The sequence below is a fragment of the Podarcis liolepis genome (assembly GCF_965112155.1).
Source record: "Podarcis liolepis genome assembly, chromosome: 13".
NCBI lineage: Eukaryota > Metazoa > Chordata > Lepidosauria > Squamata > Lacertidae > Podarcis > Podarcis liolepis.
The window spans coordinates 41,874,975-41,891,759 of record NC_139573.1 but is presented as its reverse complement, the minus strand read 5'-3'; the positions used below and the strand labels follow the sequence as shown (position 1 = coordinate 41,891,759).

General features: G+C 45.6%; 1 long non-coding RNA gene across 1 annotated transcript in view; it reads right to left on the bottom strand.

Annotated features, from left to right (window-relative positions):
- LOC310690869 overlaps positions 1-16,785 on the bottom strand; it is a 98,575-nt gene that overhangs the window by 38,928 nt on the left and 42,862 nt on the right. The window lies entirely within an intron of this gene.

Below are 16,785 nucleotides of genomic sequence, written 5' to 3'. Positions count from 1 at the left end.
TGGTTGCAAGCAAAAGAGTTGTGGAGTTGTACTGAAGCACCGCCTTTACAGGCAGCTGCAGACGCGTCTGCAGAAGACAAAGCAGCAGCGGCAGCTTCTCAGAAACGCGACAGGAAAGCCCAAGGTCTACTAGTTTTGGCAGTGGGACCAGAGCAAATGCCTTATGTTTCTGAGTTAAAGAACACGCATGAGGTCTGGACGGTTCTGCAGCGGCTAAATTCCAGAAACACTGCAGGGGCCAAGATCCATGCTACAAGATGTTTGTTTGATTTATGTCTCCAACCGGGAGCGTGTGTGAAAGAACATATTGCCAAAATGGTGTCTGCCTTTAATCAACTAAGACAGCTGGGCATTGCTTTCTCTATGGAGCAGCAGTCATACATATTGTTGTCTTCTCTTGATAAAAGCTATGAGACTCTAGCTTTAACTTTGGAAGCTATGCCTTCATCTGAATTAACCCTTGAATACATTTCTTCTCGACTTGCAGATGAACAGGATAAAAGGCAAAGAGAAAGAGGTTTGTCTTCAAAGGGGAGTTATGCTGTGCCTAAGAGTGGGGATGCTGAGTTTGAGAACACAGTAAATGCTTTTGCAGCTAGACACTGTTTTCGCTGTGGTTCCTCTTCCCATTTAATCAGGAATTGTACACGTGAACCTGGTCAAGACAGCACCAAGGCCGTTACCCCTAGTTACCCGACAAGGAGTTCCAGGGGACGTCGAAGAAGAGGAGGAGGTCGTGGCTACTCCCACAGCACACAGCACATGGCTTCAGCAATGGTGTTGATGCAAGGGCGTGGCCAAGGCAGCAATCTACGCTGGTTGATCGACAGTGGTGCATCTCACCACCTGGTGGCGCCATCTAGTGTCCGTTTGCAGAATTGCAGACATTTGCAAACCCTTAAAGTTGTGACAATGGCAGATTCAACTAAACGTTCCTTAGAGACCGTAGGCACAGTGTTTTTGAAGTGTTTGCAAACAGAAATTGATGCCTACGTGCTAAAGGGAATGAAGGGGTGTATTTTGTCTGTGTCAGAACTTGATAGAAATGGGTTTAAAACTGTGTTTGAAAATGGGGTTTGCACTATTTCAAAGAATAACGTATCTCTTTTGCAGGTGGAATGCAGAGATGGGTTATATTATTTTGAGACAAGTCCAGATGAAGTTGAACAGGTTCATGCTGGTTGTGTGAACTCGCCTACCCATAATTCTTGTGTTCATTTATGGCATCGCCGTTTGGGACATATTAATTTTCAGTATGTTAAAAGACAACCTGAATTATCAGAAGGGTGCAAATTGAACAAGTGTACTAAGTATTTGGATTGTACTGCATGCAAAAGGGCGAAGGTTCATAGATGCAGCTATCCCAGTTCAAATAGGAAATCTGACAAAGTATTCCAACTTGTGCATATGGACCTATGTGGCCCAATGCCTGTTGCTAGCATGGGAGGTTCGAGGTATGCACTGTGTCTCTCAGATGACAAAACAAAGGTTACATGGTTTTTTCCTCTCAAAACAAAAGCAGATACTGCAGAAACAGTTAAAAATTGGGTTCATGCAGTAGAACTTGAATTCGGTACTAGAATTCTTGCTTTTCAGACAGACAGAGGGTCAGAATTTACCGGGTCTGTGTTGCAGAATTTCTTTAAGAAAAGGGGAATTAAGCATCGTCTGTCTACACCTTATTCCCCCCAAGAAGGAGGTGTGGCCGAACGTAAAAACAGGGTTCTGCAAGAGTTGGCAAACTCTATGTTGTTTGATGCTAAACTTCCTCAAAGTTACTGGGCGGAAGCCTGGAAGACGGCTACTCATGTTCTGAACCGAGTATATAATTCGGTAATTGGTACTACGCCATATTTTGCTTTATATGGGAAGAAGCCCAAAGTTAATTACTTTCGGGTGTTTGGATCTCAAGCCTATGTACTTATCCCAAAAGCGTTAAGGAAAAAGCGAAGTCCAAGGGCTAGGAAACTCATCTTTTGTGGGTACGAACCACACGCCAAATCTTGGAGGTTCGTGAACCCAGATGGGGATACTACAAGAGTGGTCCTCAGTAGGAGCGCTGAATTTTGTGAGCAATCCGGATGGACTCACTTACATGCTAACCCTGACATTTTGAGAGATGATTTGGGCATTTATGCTGAGAAAGAAAGTCCAGAGGGTGATGAGCCAGAAGGGAACGGTGCACATGGTTCAGATGCAGATTCTGACCAGGTACAAGGTTCTTCTCCTAAGGTAGAAAAGCCAGAATCTAGGAGTGTTCCAACATCGCCAGTCATTAGGCCTAGCAGACAGCAAAAGCGAAGCAGGTCGCCTGCAACACCAAGCCCAACGGAGGTATCTAAACGCAGGTCTTTATCCCTAGAGGCATGTCCAGACATAAAGTCTGAGACAGATTCTGACAGCCAACGGTCAGAGGGGGCACAAGAGGAGCAATTGCGCAGGTCAAAACGTGCCACAAAGGGCAAGCCGCCAGAGCGGTTTAAGGTGACAAGTGTATACGTAAATATGGCACAGTGTGAGCCAGATAGCTATGTAGAGGTACAACAGCTTCCAAGCTCAGAAGCCGCAAAGTGGCAGGAAGCAATGGAAAAAGAGATAGCTTCAATGAAGTCTCTCGGTGTGTTTACAAGTACAGAGCTTCCAGAAGGGCAACAAGCTGTAGGTTGTCGATGGGTATATTGTTTAAAGCCCACAACTACTGAGGAGTTGCAATATAAAGCCCGACTAGTTGCAAAAGGGTTTTCGCAGCGCAAAGGAGTTCACTATTCTCAAATCTATGCCCCTACTTCAAGATCGGAGTCATTAAGAATGCTTTTAGCCTCTTCAGCTAAGAAGGGAAATAAGCTGTTTCATTTTGATGTCAATGTGGCTTATTTAAATGCAGACTTACAGGAGGAAGTCTATATGACGCCACCACCAGGTTTTGAAGGAGACAAGCCAAACCAGGTCTGGCGCCTACACAAATCCATTTATGGGTTGAAACAGTCCGCCCGTAATTGGAATTCCTGCTTAAACGATGCTCTAGAGAGCATGGGGTTCAGAAAGAGCGCAGCAGATGCGTGTCTTTATCTAAAAGGCTCGGGATGTGAACAAGAAGCAGTCTTGATATTTGTTGACGATTTATTATACAGTGGAAAGGACGATAAACTTGCACAACAATTTGCCACAAAGCTTGGAGAAAGGTTTCAGATAAAATCACTAGGCAATGTATCTGTTTATCTAGGAGTTAAAATTCAGCAAGATGAAGATGGGAACTATTGGCTCAGCCAAGAAGCTAAGATCCAGCAGTTGCTGGAAAGGTTTAAAATGGACAACTGTGCTGGTGTTAAAACCCCAATGGAGTTAAGTTACACAAAGGATGCTCAAACTGAGCAACAGGCAGAGTTCAGTAATCCCGGGGTTTACCAGTCAGCGATAGGCAGTCTACTCCACATTGCACAGTGGACTCGGCCCGATATAACATATGCTGTCAACATGCTGTGTAGACAAGCTGAAAAACCATCAATGCATGCTTGGCAAGGAGTAAAAAGAGTTTTAAGGTATCTCCAAACTACCAAAACGTTTCGCTTAAAACTATCAGCAGAGGGCAGCACACAACTTGAATGTTGGGCCGACAGCAGTTGGGCTGATGCTGGACCAGATAGAAAATCAGTGTCAGGAATGGCGATAAAATTTGGAAATGCACTAATTGGTTGGAGATCAAGAAAACAATCACTTATAGCTTTAAGTTCAACTGAATCTGAGTTCAATGCATTATCAGATGTATGTAGAGAACTGGAATTTTATAAGCAACTGGTACAAGAATTGTTTGGAGAATGTTCCCTACCTATCAGAGTGTGGGAAGACAATCAACCTTGTATTAAACTAGCTAAATCAGGTCAATTCAAGGCACACACAAAACACTTGGATATCCGTTATCAAAATGTATGCCAAAGTGTAAAACAAGGTTTAATTGAACTAAAGTATTGTCCAAGCCAAGAAAATCTCGCAGACGGTTTTACAAAAGCTTTGAGTCTGCAATCTCATAAATGTTTCTGTTCAGGTTTAAATTTGAATTAAGGTTGGTACAGCTCAGTGTTACGAGCGAGAGGGGGTGTTGGTATTAAAGGGTTAAGAAGCTCTAATCAAGATGCTCTAGTCACTGAGCAGCTGGAGGTCGTTAAGCTTCCTGGAATGTGAGTTTGTATAAATAGTCAACTCACTCCTGTGTTTGCCCCTTCTCCTCCTTCCCCCTTCCTTTTCTTTTGGAGCGTGTTTGCTGAAATGTGTGATTCTTCACCAGGGTTTTTTGTTTTGTGTAAATAAACCTTTTATTTGAGTTCCAAACCGCTTGCTCCAAGATTCCTTTATTGAAAAGATGCTGACTCTCCAGCCCTTCTTGAGCCGCTGTGTGAAATGCTCTGCTGTAATGGGACATTGTGGCATCGGAAGCGCACTGGACATTTGATTAGCATTAAACTAATTAAAGTTTAATGGGACACCCACCCCTCCCCCAAACTCGCAACAATATTTTGTAGACCTAACCATTGGCTCTCCTGCCAACCTAGCAGTTTGAAAGCACGTCAAAGTGCAAGTAGATAAATAGGTACCACTCCGGCGGGAAGGTAAACGGTGTTTCCGTGCGCTGCTCTGGTTCACCAGAAACGGCTTAGTCATGCTGGCCACATGACCCGGAAGCTGTACGCCGGCTCCCTCAGCCAATAAAGCGAGATGAGCGCTGCAACCCCAGAGTCGGCCACGACTGGACCTAATGGTCAGGGGTCCCTTTACTTTTACTAACCATTGGCTATTGCTTGCTATGATATTTACTTTATAAATGAATATTTCCAACACTGTACATTCAGTGCATGTGAACCCATGTATTAAAAACCACGACTTTTTGCATGTACAGTCGTACCTTGGGAGTCGAACAGAATCCGATCGGGAAGCCCATTCGACTTCCAAAAAGTTTGAAAACCAAATCGCAGCTTCTGATTGGCTGTAGGAAGCTCCTACAGCCAATCAGAATCTGCGGAAGCCCCGTCGGACGTTCAGCTTCCAAAAATAGTTCACAAACTGGAACAGTCACTTCCGGGTTTTCAACGTTCGGGAGCCAAAATGTTCAGAACCTAGCTGTTCGAAAACCAAGGTACGACTGTATTGGACAAATGAGAATTAATGGCTTGGGGTGAGTGGTTTATGGTTCCTTATCAGAACTAATGGACGGAAAATAGCTGGAGATATTTCTTGAAATTTCTGAATGGGAAAATATAGCATAAGGGGTTTTTTCGGGGGGGGTACAAACATTTTCTTATTCCTTCCCATCTGAAGGGAGGGGCTAATAAAGGTGCTGATATGTTTATGTTAGTGTTAAGGATGGGAAGGAAATTTGATTCAGTTCACATTTAAAAGCGAATCTATCAAATTCGATCGTTCTGAAATAAGGTGAGAACTGAAACACAGCTTTCTTTTGAAATTCGAACTTATCCAAATTTGCAATTCAGTAATCCAACCAACCAGTGCTTCGGAAAAATGCATATATTATGGGAAAGTATGCATAACAATTTATATATTAGTGAAAATTGTATACAAAAAGTGCATTATACCAGGGAACATAGCTTGCAAAATAAAAGTACATTAGTCAAAACTGCCTGTAAAATTTGTTTATTAAGAGAAATTCACAGTGTTGGATTTCTGTGAGGTCTTCTTTATTTTGAACAATTGAAATTGCTAGAGAACTGTGGAGAACTAGGGTTAAGACAGGAAATATGAGGAAGTGAGAGGACGAAAACTGACAAATCTTTCAGTTCAACGATAGAAAAATGTCTATAAAACTGGGAAAGCACCGCTGACAGGACCGGGGGGTGGGGGTGGGCAAAGAGGAAGAAACTCCATGCACTTGAAAAAAAACAACTTTATTCAGGCCCGATCTGTTTCGGAATAATCATTCTTCTATCACAGTAGGAGACGTTGTCACCGTTGATGTACTTGCTGAGAAACGCTTTTCAAAACATGCCCTCAAAGAAGGATTAATTCGAAGCCTGTTGGGCGTGGACATAATCTTTCTTTGAACATCTGAAGTTTCTTTCTTTCTCCCACCCCTGTAACAACATAAATAGGTTTAAGGAAGCTGGGGAGAAGCTGTGGCTTGAGAGCGAGAGTGGCATCAACATTGGCTCCGATTCTGGGTGAGATCTCACCAGTGGCATAGCAGAGGAGGCTGGCGGGCCGCGGCTCCAGGCTCATGGCTCCAGGCTCGTTTTTTGAGGGGGCACAATGAGGAAACAGACAACAGATTCCCTCCTCAAGCCACTTCCTTTGTTAGCTTAACAGCCCATACTTAGTGGGCTGTTACTAGGAGGCTTGTTTGCCTATTACAACCATTTGAATCCTTGCTTTAAAATCTAACAGTTGCTGGATTCAGGTGTGGCGATCACACAGGGTCCCTGGACATTTCACCATCTATTGATCCCTGTGCCACCACTTTATTTCTCGCTGCCACCACCCAGGCCCTACCTGGTACTATACTGAGTCCAGTCAGGGTTAAATTGGAACATAAACTTCTGTTTATTTATTGCAGTTTAACAAGCTTGTGGTTTCATAAACGGTATCTGTCAATCACATTCATTGGGTGCCTATCCAGACCTATAACTTCTGCTACCTGCTCTCACTCACTAAACCACCAGTTCCAAAACCAAAACACTCATTTCCGGGCTTGAAGTCTTCAGGTTCCAAGCACAGTGGTACCTCGGGTTAAGAACTTAATTTGTTCTGGAGGTCTGTTCTTAACCTGAAACTGTTCTTAACCTGAGGTACCTGTTATGTAGTGTAGTTTCACCCTGGGCCAACAGGGGGATACTGTATATAGTTTTCATTCAGGTCTGTAGATAGTTTTCACTCAGGTCCGCGTCTGTTATTTTAGGCGGGAACTCTGGGCTGTTGTGGTTACAATGTTGACAGCCGGCTGCCTATAAATACAGGCCAGCTGAGCTGTTCGCAGGCAGTTCTATTCCAGCTTACCATAATAAAGAGCTACTTGAAGAAATCGCTGTGCCGGCTGCTATGTCAACCCACAACTTAACAGTACCACTTTAGATAATGGAGCCTCCCGCTGCCACCATGCCACTGCCACCGCGCGATTTCTGTTCTCATCCTGAAGCAACGTTCTTAACCCGAGGTACTATTTCTGGGTTAGAGGAGTCTGTAACCTGAAGCGTATGTAACCTGAAGCATCTGTAAACCGAGGTACCACTGTAGTTCGAGAACTAAGCTGTTCGAAAACTGAGGTACCACTGCATTTATTTTTCCCTATTTGAACTGTATTCCCCCCCCCCCGCCCTGTGGTGATTTTATTGAGTCAATATGAGAGTACCCCTAAGCATTTTTTTAAGAAAAAACACACTGAGTTATACCATAAAATTATGGAAAGATAATCTAATGAAGAATGTAATGCAATAACTTTTCTGAAGGATTATTTATTACAGCAGCAGTCATAAAGAAGAAACATGAAACACACAGAAAAAAATGAGATACAGTGGTACCTCGGGTTACATACACTTCAGGTTACATACGCTTCAGGTTACAGACTCCGCTAACCCAGAAATAGTGCTTCAGGTTAAGAACTTTGCTTCAGGTTGAGAACAGAAATCATGAGATGGCGGCGTGGCAGCAGCGGGAGGCCCCATTAGCTAACGCGGTGCTTCAGGTTAAGAACAGTTTCAGGTTATGTACAGACCTCCAGAACGAATTAAGTACTTATCCTGAGGTACCACTGTATACAGGTTAAATTGCCGTGTTGGCACTTTGTGATAAATAAGTGGGTTTTGGGTTGTGGTTTGGGCGCTCGGTCTCTAAAAGGTTCGCCATCACTGCCTTAGGGTGTTCATGGGGTGGTGGTGGAGAATATGAAGGGACTATTGCAAGATGGAAGAACTGGATTACAATTACAGCCAGGTGGGCTTTAAATGGGATGAATAAATGGGGAAATGGCTTGACAGGATAGGTGGGCGCAAGCCTTAGATCAAGAAATGGTTCGCTCTGGCTATTGGGCAGGTAAACATTTGCCAGATACCCTGATTAGCTACCAAGCAGCTCAGCCTATTAGCAGACAGGGTCATTTTTTGAACGTTTCATTCTTTGTATGTTGTTGGCTTTCTGTGACTCAAAGCACAAATGGCCTTTTCAGCACATTTTGTGGAAGTGCTTCCGAGTGACAGCCTGTGAAATATTGCATAAGAGGGCAGGGGGAGCCCAGAAACTTCCCAATATTGCACATGTGAAGCAAAAGATTGCGACTTTGCTGGTGACAACATGCCTAGCTGTACATTCTGAAGGCACACATTTTTTAAAAATGTCATTTAGTTCTGTTCTGAAGCTTTTTATTGCGCTAATAGTATGTGCCAGAGAATAGCATGTTTAAAAGAATGTTTGTATATAAAAAACAACAACCCAGAAGTTTTTCTCTTGGGAATTATAGGGATAAAAAGGTAAAGGTAAAGGGACCCCTGACCATTAGGTCCAGTCATGGCCGACTCTGGGGTTGCGGCGCTCATCTCACTTTATTGGCCAAGGGAGCCGGCGTACAGCTTCTGGGTCATGTGGCCAGCATGAATAAGCTGCTTCTGGCGAACCAGAGCACCGCATGGAAACGCCGTTTACCTTCCCGCTGGAGCAGTACCTATTTATCTACTTGCACTTTGATGTGCTTTCGAACTGCTGGGTTGGCAGGAGCAGGGACCGAGCAACGGGAGCTCACCCCGTCACGGGGATTCAAACTACTGACCTTCTGATCGGCAAGTCCTAGGCTCTGTGGTTTAACCCACAGCGCCACCCGCGTCCCTAATTATAGGGATAGAACTACCTAAATTGTATAGAAATTTATTCATGTATGCGACTACAGTGGCAAGAATGATAGTTGCCCAAAAACGGAAAGAAGAAGAAGTCCCAGCAAAGGAAGAATGGATTCAAAACTTATGGAATATGAAGAAATGGTGAAACGTACCGGAAGAATAAGAAATCGAGATAACAAACTTTTTATAAAAGAATGGAAATGGTTTTTGGAATATTTACAGACAAATTGTAAACAGATAAAAACACTGGCAGGATTATTGTAATAACCTGCATTTACATAAGGGTATATATTTAAAGAAGAGAAATAAATGAGTAAGTTAAGTTAATTTGGATATGCAGAAGATGTTAAAAATAAATTTAAGGAACTGCAGAAAGAGGGGGAAGGAAGTCAAGTTTTGAAATGTCAAAATGACTGTAAAATCAATTACAGATAGGTAGCCGTGTTGGTCTGCCATAGTCAAAATAAAAAAAATTCCTTCCAGTAGCACCTTAAAGACCAACTAAGTTAGTTCTTGGTATGAGCATGCACACGAAAGCTCATACCAAGAACTAACTTAGTTGGTCTTTAAGGTGCTACTGGAAGGAATTTTTTTTATTTTGTAAAATCAATGAAATGTATATATATAAAAAGTAGAAATAAAATTTTAAAAAAGAGAGGATAGCATGTCTGTTGCGGAGGGGGGGGGTTTCCTTTAAGTGGCAAGGGAAAGAAATGTGCTGTTTTCAAAGGTGTGAGTGTTTTCTGAATATGCTAATGAAAATTAAATAAAATTAAATATTGCGCAGCACACAGAGATTTGATTGAGATGTGGACCAATCACAGCGACTTGCTCTAACATAGGGTCTATTTGAGGATGAAGGGGCCCCTCCAACACCCTCCCCCCAAATATGGACTGTCAGCAAGTGAATACCGTATTTTTTGCTCTATAAGACTCACTTTTTCCCTCCTAAAAAGTAAGGGGAAATGTGTGTGCATCTTATGGAGCGAATGCAGGCTGCGCAGCTATCCCAGAAGCCAGAACAGCAAGAGGGATTGCTGCTTTCGCTGCGCAGCGATCCCGCTTGTTGTTCTGGCTTCTGAGATTCAGAATTTTTTTTTCTTGTTTTCCTCCTCCAAAAACTAGGTGCGTCTTGTGGTCTGGTGCGTCTTATAGAACGAAAAATACGGTACTGTATCTTATTATAGCAGCCACCGACATACTTACTTCCTGCCTCTGATTTGGCATGCGGGCAACCACTTCGCATCCGAGTCTCCCGTGCCTAATCCAGAAAATTGCCATAATTACAAGCAAAGCAGACAGAACTAATGACCAGGGAACTAGTGACACACAGACCTAGTGAACAGGGAACTAGTGACACACACACACAGTTGCTCATAGAGGAAGCAACCAAACTGGCCCAGCGCCGGTGATGAGAAAGCGACCTAGCTTAGGCACTTCTGACACCACGTCGCCACTCTCCAGCGCTCAGTATCTGCCGCCGGAGGCAACCGCCTCACTCTCCCTAATGATAGGGCTGGCCCTGCTGGTTAAACCAGAGTCTCAGCCCTGCGCTGGCTCTGAGAGGACGGACAAGCAACAGTCTGCCCTGTTCTCTCCATGAATCATTCCAGAGCGTCGTACTCCAGATGCAAGAGCTGTTTTTCCCCTCTTGCGTTTCATGGGATTAGAGCCGATACGTGGCGTATTTAACTGATAAGCAGAGTGTGGAAATGTTTGTGTTTCCTGACTCTGGCTGGCTGAGGCTAAAAGCTGCAATCTCTTCTTTGGGACACACCCTCCGTCTTAGGGCCAGACATCCCGACCACAAAACTTGGGCTCATCCTTGTGTCAGCCAGCCCTGAGGATTTGGCAGGAGTTCAGCGCAGGTTCAAGGAAACGGCACATTTGTCCCTTAGGAATGACTTGCACTGGAATGGAGGATCAAATTCCCTAAACAAGAGTCTTCTGGGCATGACCAAAATATTGCAGACGCTCCCCTGAAGCCTAAATCGCACTATAGTTCCAGGGTGCCCTTCTGCATGGCAATAATGTAATACAGTGGTCCCTCTGGATACGCACACCTCCAGTTGCATATCCTTCAGGATGCGAACGTGGCAAACCTGGAAGTATTTTTCTGGGTTTTGCCGCGTGCACATGCCCAGAAGCGGTCCCTCCAGACCAGAGCTCTGGAACGGATGCTGTCCGCAACCAGAGGTACCAATGTAATGGGACGTGGGTGGCGCTGTGGTCTAAACCACTGAGCCTCTTGGGCTTGCTGATCAAAAGGTCAGCGGTTCGAATCCCCAGACAGGGTGAGCTCCTGTTGCTCGGTCCCAGCTCCTGCAAACCTAGCAGTTCAAAAGCACGCTAGTGAAAGCAGATAAATAGGTACCGCTGTGGCGGGAAGGTAAACGGCATTTCCGTGCGCTCTAGTTTTCGTCACGGTGTTCCGTTGCACCAGAAGCAGGTTAGTCCTGCTGGCCACGTGACCCGGAAAGCTGTCTGTGGACAAACGCCAGCTCCCTCGGCCTGAAAGCGAGATGAGCGCCGCAACCCCATAGTCGCCTTTGACTGGACTTAACTGCCCAGGATTCCTTTACCTTTTTTACCTTAATGTAATAATATTGGGGGATGCGGGTGGTGCTGTAGATTAAACCGCAGAGCCTAGGACTTGCCAATCAGAAGGTTGGCGGTTTGAATCCCCGCAACGGGGTGAGCTCCCATTGCTCGGTCCCTGCTCCTGCCAACCCAGCAGTTTGAAAGCACGTCAAAGTGCAAGTAGATAAATAGGTACCGCTCTGGCGGGAAGGTAAACGGAGTTTCCGTGCACTGCTCTGGTTCACCAGAAGCGGCTTAGTCATGCTGGCCACATGACCCGGAAGCTGAACGCCGGCTCCCTCGGCCAATAAAGCGAGATGAGCACCGCAACCCCAGAGTCGGCCACAACTGGACCTAATGGTCATTGGTCCCTTTTCCTTTAATAATATTGGGGAGGCAACGCAGAACAACTAATAAAGCAGAATAATACGAGGAAGGTCCTGTATGAATCCACTGCTATTGCACTGTTATGCCAATGTCACAGGAACATCCTGGTCAGTAAGCACACAGTTCAAAGATTCGATGGCGCCTTCCATCCTTCTGGCAACTCCAGCAACCAAACTGGTGCCAAATGTCTTGCTCTGCTTTCCTTTGGACCACATCAGCGAGGCCTGGAGGGGGTCTTGTTGTCTGAGCAGCCCAGGACCTCCATGTGCACTGCCCAGGCTCGCAGCCCAGGGAGGTCACTTCAGTGCTTCTAACTCAGCGGTTTGGCGTCACCTCCAAAGGCATACTCCATTGTCTCTCAAGGCAGATAGATGCCAACAAAACAACAACAACCGTAAAATTAAGGTGGGTCTCCGACTGGTGTGGGATGCGGGTGGCGCTGTGGGTTAAACCACAGAGCCTAGGACTTGCCGATCAGAAGGTCAGCGATTTGAATCCCCGTGACGGGGTGAGCTCCCATTGCTCGGTCCCTGCTCCTGCCAACCTAGCAGTTCGAAAGCACGTCAAAGTGCAAGTAGATAAATAGGTACTGCTCTGGCGGGAAGGTAAACGGAGTTTCCGTGTGCTGCTCTGGTTCACCAGAAGCGGCTTAGTCATGCTGGCCACATGACCCGGAAGCTGTACGCCGGCTCCCTCAGCCGATAAAGCGAGATGACCGCCGCAACCCCAGAGTCGGTCACGACTGGACCTAATGGTCAGGGGTCCCTTTACCTTTACCTTTTACCGACTGATGTGGTCTACTTACTCCATGGTTGGCAACCTTTTTTTTGGTCCGAGGGCCAGATTTTTATCTGGTCAATGATCTGAGGGCCAAGCAGGCGAGACCAAAGAGCAGTGCTGTAAATAAATCCCTTGGCAAAGGGAAATGAATCATTTTTGCTGGGTGCAAACAAAACAACAATCCAAGCACGGGCCACAATCCTCTAGCTTCTCTAATCCTTTTTTTTTTTTAAGGCGCATGAGTTAGTGGTTACCACCCACCCCATGCAAATGCTGGGAATTAATTCGTGCACTCTGCCAGAAAGGAACAGAGAAGATAAGTTGTTTCTTTTGCAAGTGCTGAACCAAGGGCCTTATCAAGTTCATCGACTGAAAGTACACTGCATGCTTTTTACTGCCGCTGTTAACTGGAAGGAAGAGCGATCAAGCCGTAAACAGTAGCCTCTCCCTCGTTCTCCCATCCTTCAGCAGAGGCTAGAAAAGAGCATGTAAGAAAAGGTAAAGGACCCCTGGACGGTTAAGTCCAGTCAAAGGCAACTATGGGGTTGCAGCCGCAAGGCTATTGATTGCGAAAAATTGGAAAAGTGGTATTGTACCGACAAAAATAGAGTGGCTTGCCAAATTATTGGAGTACTACAATATATCCAAAACAATGGGAGAAATTGGAAGGATCTCAAAAGAGACGATAGACAGGGACTGGAAAGTGTTTAAAGGATACTTGCAAAACCATATCGAAAAATCAGAACTCCGATTAGAATAAACAAGTTCCGTTTTAAATACAGGAATACTAAATAAGATGGATAACAATGTGTAATAGAAATTGCGTCCCACAATACCAAATACATATCCATAAAATACAAATTTCTCTGAATCTTGAGGCTTCCCCCACCCCCATCCTCACCATGGGTCCTATTGTCAACATTTCCAACTGCATATAATTTCATAGTCTGTGTTTTGTATCTATACGTATTGCCCATAGTATTTGTTACATTACAAGTGAGATTAAAACCCTGCTAATGTTTTCGTCGGGATGCGGGTGGCGCTGTGGGTTAAACCACAGAGCCTAGGACTTGCCGATCAGAAGGTTGGTGGTTCGAATCCCCACAACGGGGTGAGCTCCTGTTGTTCGGTCCCTGCTCCTGCCCACCTAGCAGTTCGAAAGCACCTCAAAGTGCAAGTAGATAAATAGGTACCACTCTGGCGGAAAGGTAAACGGCGTTTCCGTGCGCTGCTCTGGTTTGCCAGAAGCGGCTTAGTCATGCTGGCCACATGACCTGGAAGCTGTACGCCGGCTCCCTCGGCCAATAAAGCGAGATGAGCGCCGCAACCCCAGAGTCGGTCACGACTGGACCTAATGGTCAGGGGTCCCTTTACCCTTTACCTTTAATGTTTTCGTCTGCTTACAGTGGTCTGATGCAGCATCATCTAACCTCCCTGCAAACAGAATGAATGCTCATGCCATTGCCAACGTCGTCTAATCTTCCTAGAAACAAATTGGGATGAATGTTCAAGGGATTATCTGGAAATGTCCTGGGAGAGAAAGAGAAAGAGAAAGAGAAAGAGAAAGAGAAAGAGAAAGAGAAAGAGAAAGAGAGAGAGAGAGAGAGAGTGTGTGTGTGTGTGTGTGTGTGTGTGTGTGTGTTTAGCACCACCACCACCACTGCTTTTTTTAACCTCTGTCCCAGGGCAGGTAAGGGAGATGTTGCACTTACTGTTTCCTATCCGGATGTCCCTCTTCACTCCACCAGCAACAACTGCCAATCAACTCCTTTTCCTTCAAGATAAAAGTGGCAGTGTTGAGCACTTCTGGTTTTTTTTGTTTTGTTTTTCAAAAAAGCATGTTTGCTCTATGAGGTTACAGTTGTTTCCTTTCCCCTTATTCTCAGGGGAGCTCAAAAACAGAGCCAAACGTGAGATGCCTCAATAAGAAAGTCAGGTTTCCCTGCTCCTGCACCCCAAAACAAGCTGCGTTCTGTTACCCCCCCCCCCCCAGGAATGGGCGACTCTCCCCTTTAAGAATCACAAGAATCTTACCCAACCATAAACTGTTGCTTTTCCACAGCCCTCTTTAATGTGCGATGCCCCCAGGCAAGACTTGCAAATCAGGAACATGCTCAAACACCACTCTGTTTCTGGAGAAGGGGAGCCGGTGGCGCTGTGGTCTAAACCACCGATCTTCTTGGGCTTGCCGATCAGAAGGTTGGCGGTTCAAATCCGCACAGTGGAGTGTGCTCCCATTGCCTTGTCCCTGCTCCTGCCAACCTAGCAGTTCGAAAGCACGCCAGTGCAAGTAGATAAATAGGTACCAATGCGGCGGGAAGGTAAACGGCGTTTCCGTGCGCTCTGGCTTCCATCATGGTGTCCTATCACGCCAGAAGCAGTTTAGTCATGCTGGCCACATGACCCATGATATAGAGAAAATAGGGGTGGTTGGCTTTTGCTGCCGAACTCCCCAAGGGACTGATTCCCCTAAGTCCACGATCAGTCAGAGATGAATGGATGGAGGTCAGGATGAAGTGAAAGCAAGGCAGATCTTTATTTTTCTGTTGCAACAGAGTTTCCTCCCCTCCTAGCAAGGAGGCAAGAGAGACCCAGAAGCCAGAAGAAAACCTCTTTTCCAGGGTTTGCATTTTGGCATGGAGAAGGACATCTGCAAAAAGTCAGAAATTACATCACACTTCAGGTGGGGTTACTGTGGCTCAGGCAGGCCAAGGGGTGATATTCCTGAGGCTTTAGCAAGTTTTGCATAGTTCCAGACACAGTTTACACAAAACATCCACATTTGATAAGACAATCAGGATGCCAGTCAGAGACCCCTCAATGCTGAGCATCTGAGCAAACAGTGACAATTAATACCAAGGAGGCTCATAGATATAGGAAAGGAATCCCTTCAGGAACGTCCCCTGATTAATATCAGGTAAGGGGGATTAAGGAGGCAGAGGAAATATTGAGAATCTTTAGGACATGGGTAGGCAAACTAAGGCCCGGGGACTGGATCCGGCCCAATTGCCTTCTCATTCCGGCCCGCAGACGGTCCAGGAATCAGCATGTTTTTACATGAGTAGAATGTGTCCTTTTATTTAAAATGCATCTCTGGGTTATTTGTGGGGCCTGCCTGCTGTTTTTACATGAGTAGAATGTGTGCTTTTATTTAAAATGCATCTCTGGGTTATTTGTGGGGCATAGGAATTCGTTCATTATTTTTTTTTCAAAATATAGTCCGGCCCCCCACAAGGTCTGAGGCACAGTGGACTGAGCTCCGGCTGAAAAAGTTTGCTGATCCCTGCTTTAGGAGAGCCAAGATGGCTTTTCGATTGCTCTCCTGCACTATTTTAGACATGTGGTTGATATACTTATGCATGTGTTCTTTCCTTGTTGCAATTATCAACATTCATTCTATATTTGAGACCTTAGAATTCCTATAACAGACCCGGAAAGCTGTCTGCGGACAAACGCCGGCTCCCTGGGCCTGAAAAGCGAGATGAGCGCCGCACCCCATAGTCACCTTTGACTGGACTTAACCGTCCAGGGGTCCTTTACTTAATGTGACCTTTGGCTCCCCTGGGCAGTGTCCTCTGCTGGACACCCCAGCAACTTGTCCTGCCTGATTTTTGTGCAAGACAGGCTGAAGCCCCAACCTCTTCCTCACAAACTTGTTCATCTGGCAGAGATGGCCCATTTCGCTGACTGCAATGGGAAGGTGTTGGTTTGTGCATGTGCCTCCCCCTGACCCCCGCTTGCTGCCCCTGCCGAAGCCTCACTTCGCCGGGTCCCTGGAAAGCTGCAAGAGGCCTTTGAACAATCTTGTGGGTCAGACCTCACCTGGAGTACTGTGTCCAGTTCTGCTCTGGTCAGACCTCACCTGGAGTACTGTGTCCAGTTCTGGGCACCACAATTCAAGAAGGACACTGACAAACTGGAACGTGTCCAGAGGAGGGCAACCAAAAAAATGGTCAAAGGCCTGGAAACGATGCCTTATGAGGAACGGCTAAGGGAGCTGGGCATGTTTAGCCTGGAGAAGAGGAGGTTAAGGGGTGATATGCTAGCCATGTTCAAATATATAAAAGGATGTCACATAGAGGAGGGAGAAAGGTTGTTTTCTGCTGCTCCAGAGAAGCGGACATGGAGCAATGGATCCAAACTACAAGAAAGAAGATTCCACCTAAACATTAGGAAGAACTTCCTGACAGTAAGAGCTGTTCGACAGTGG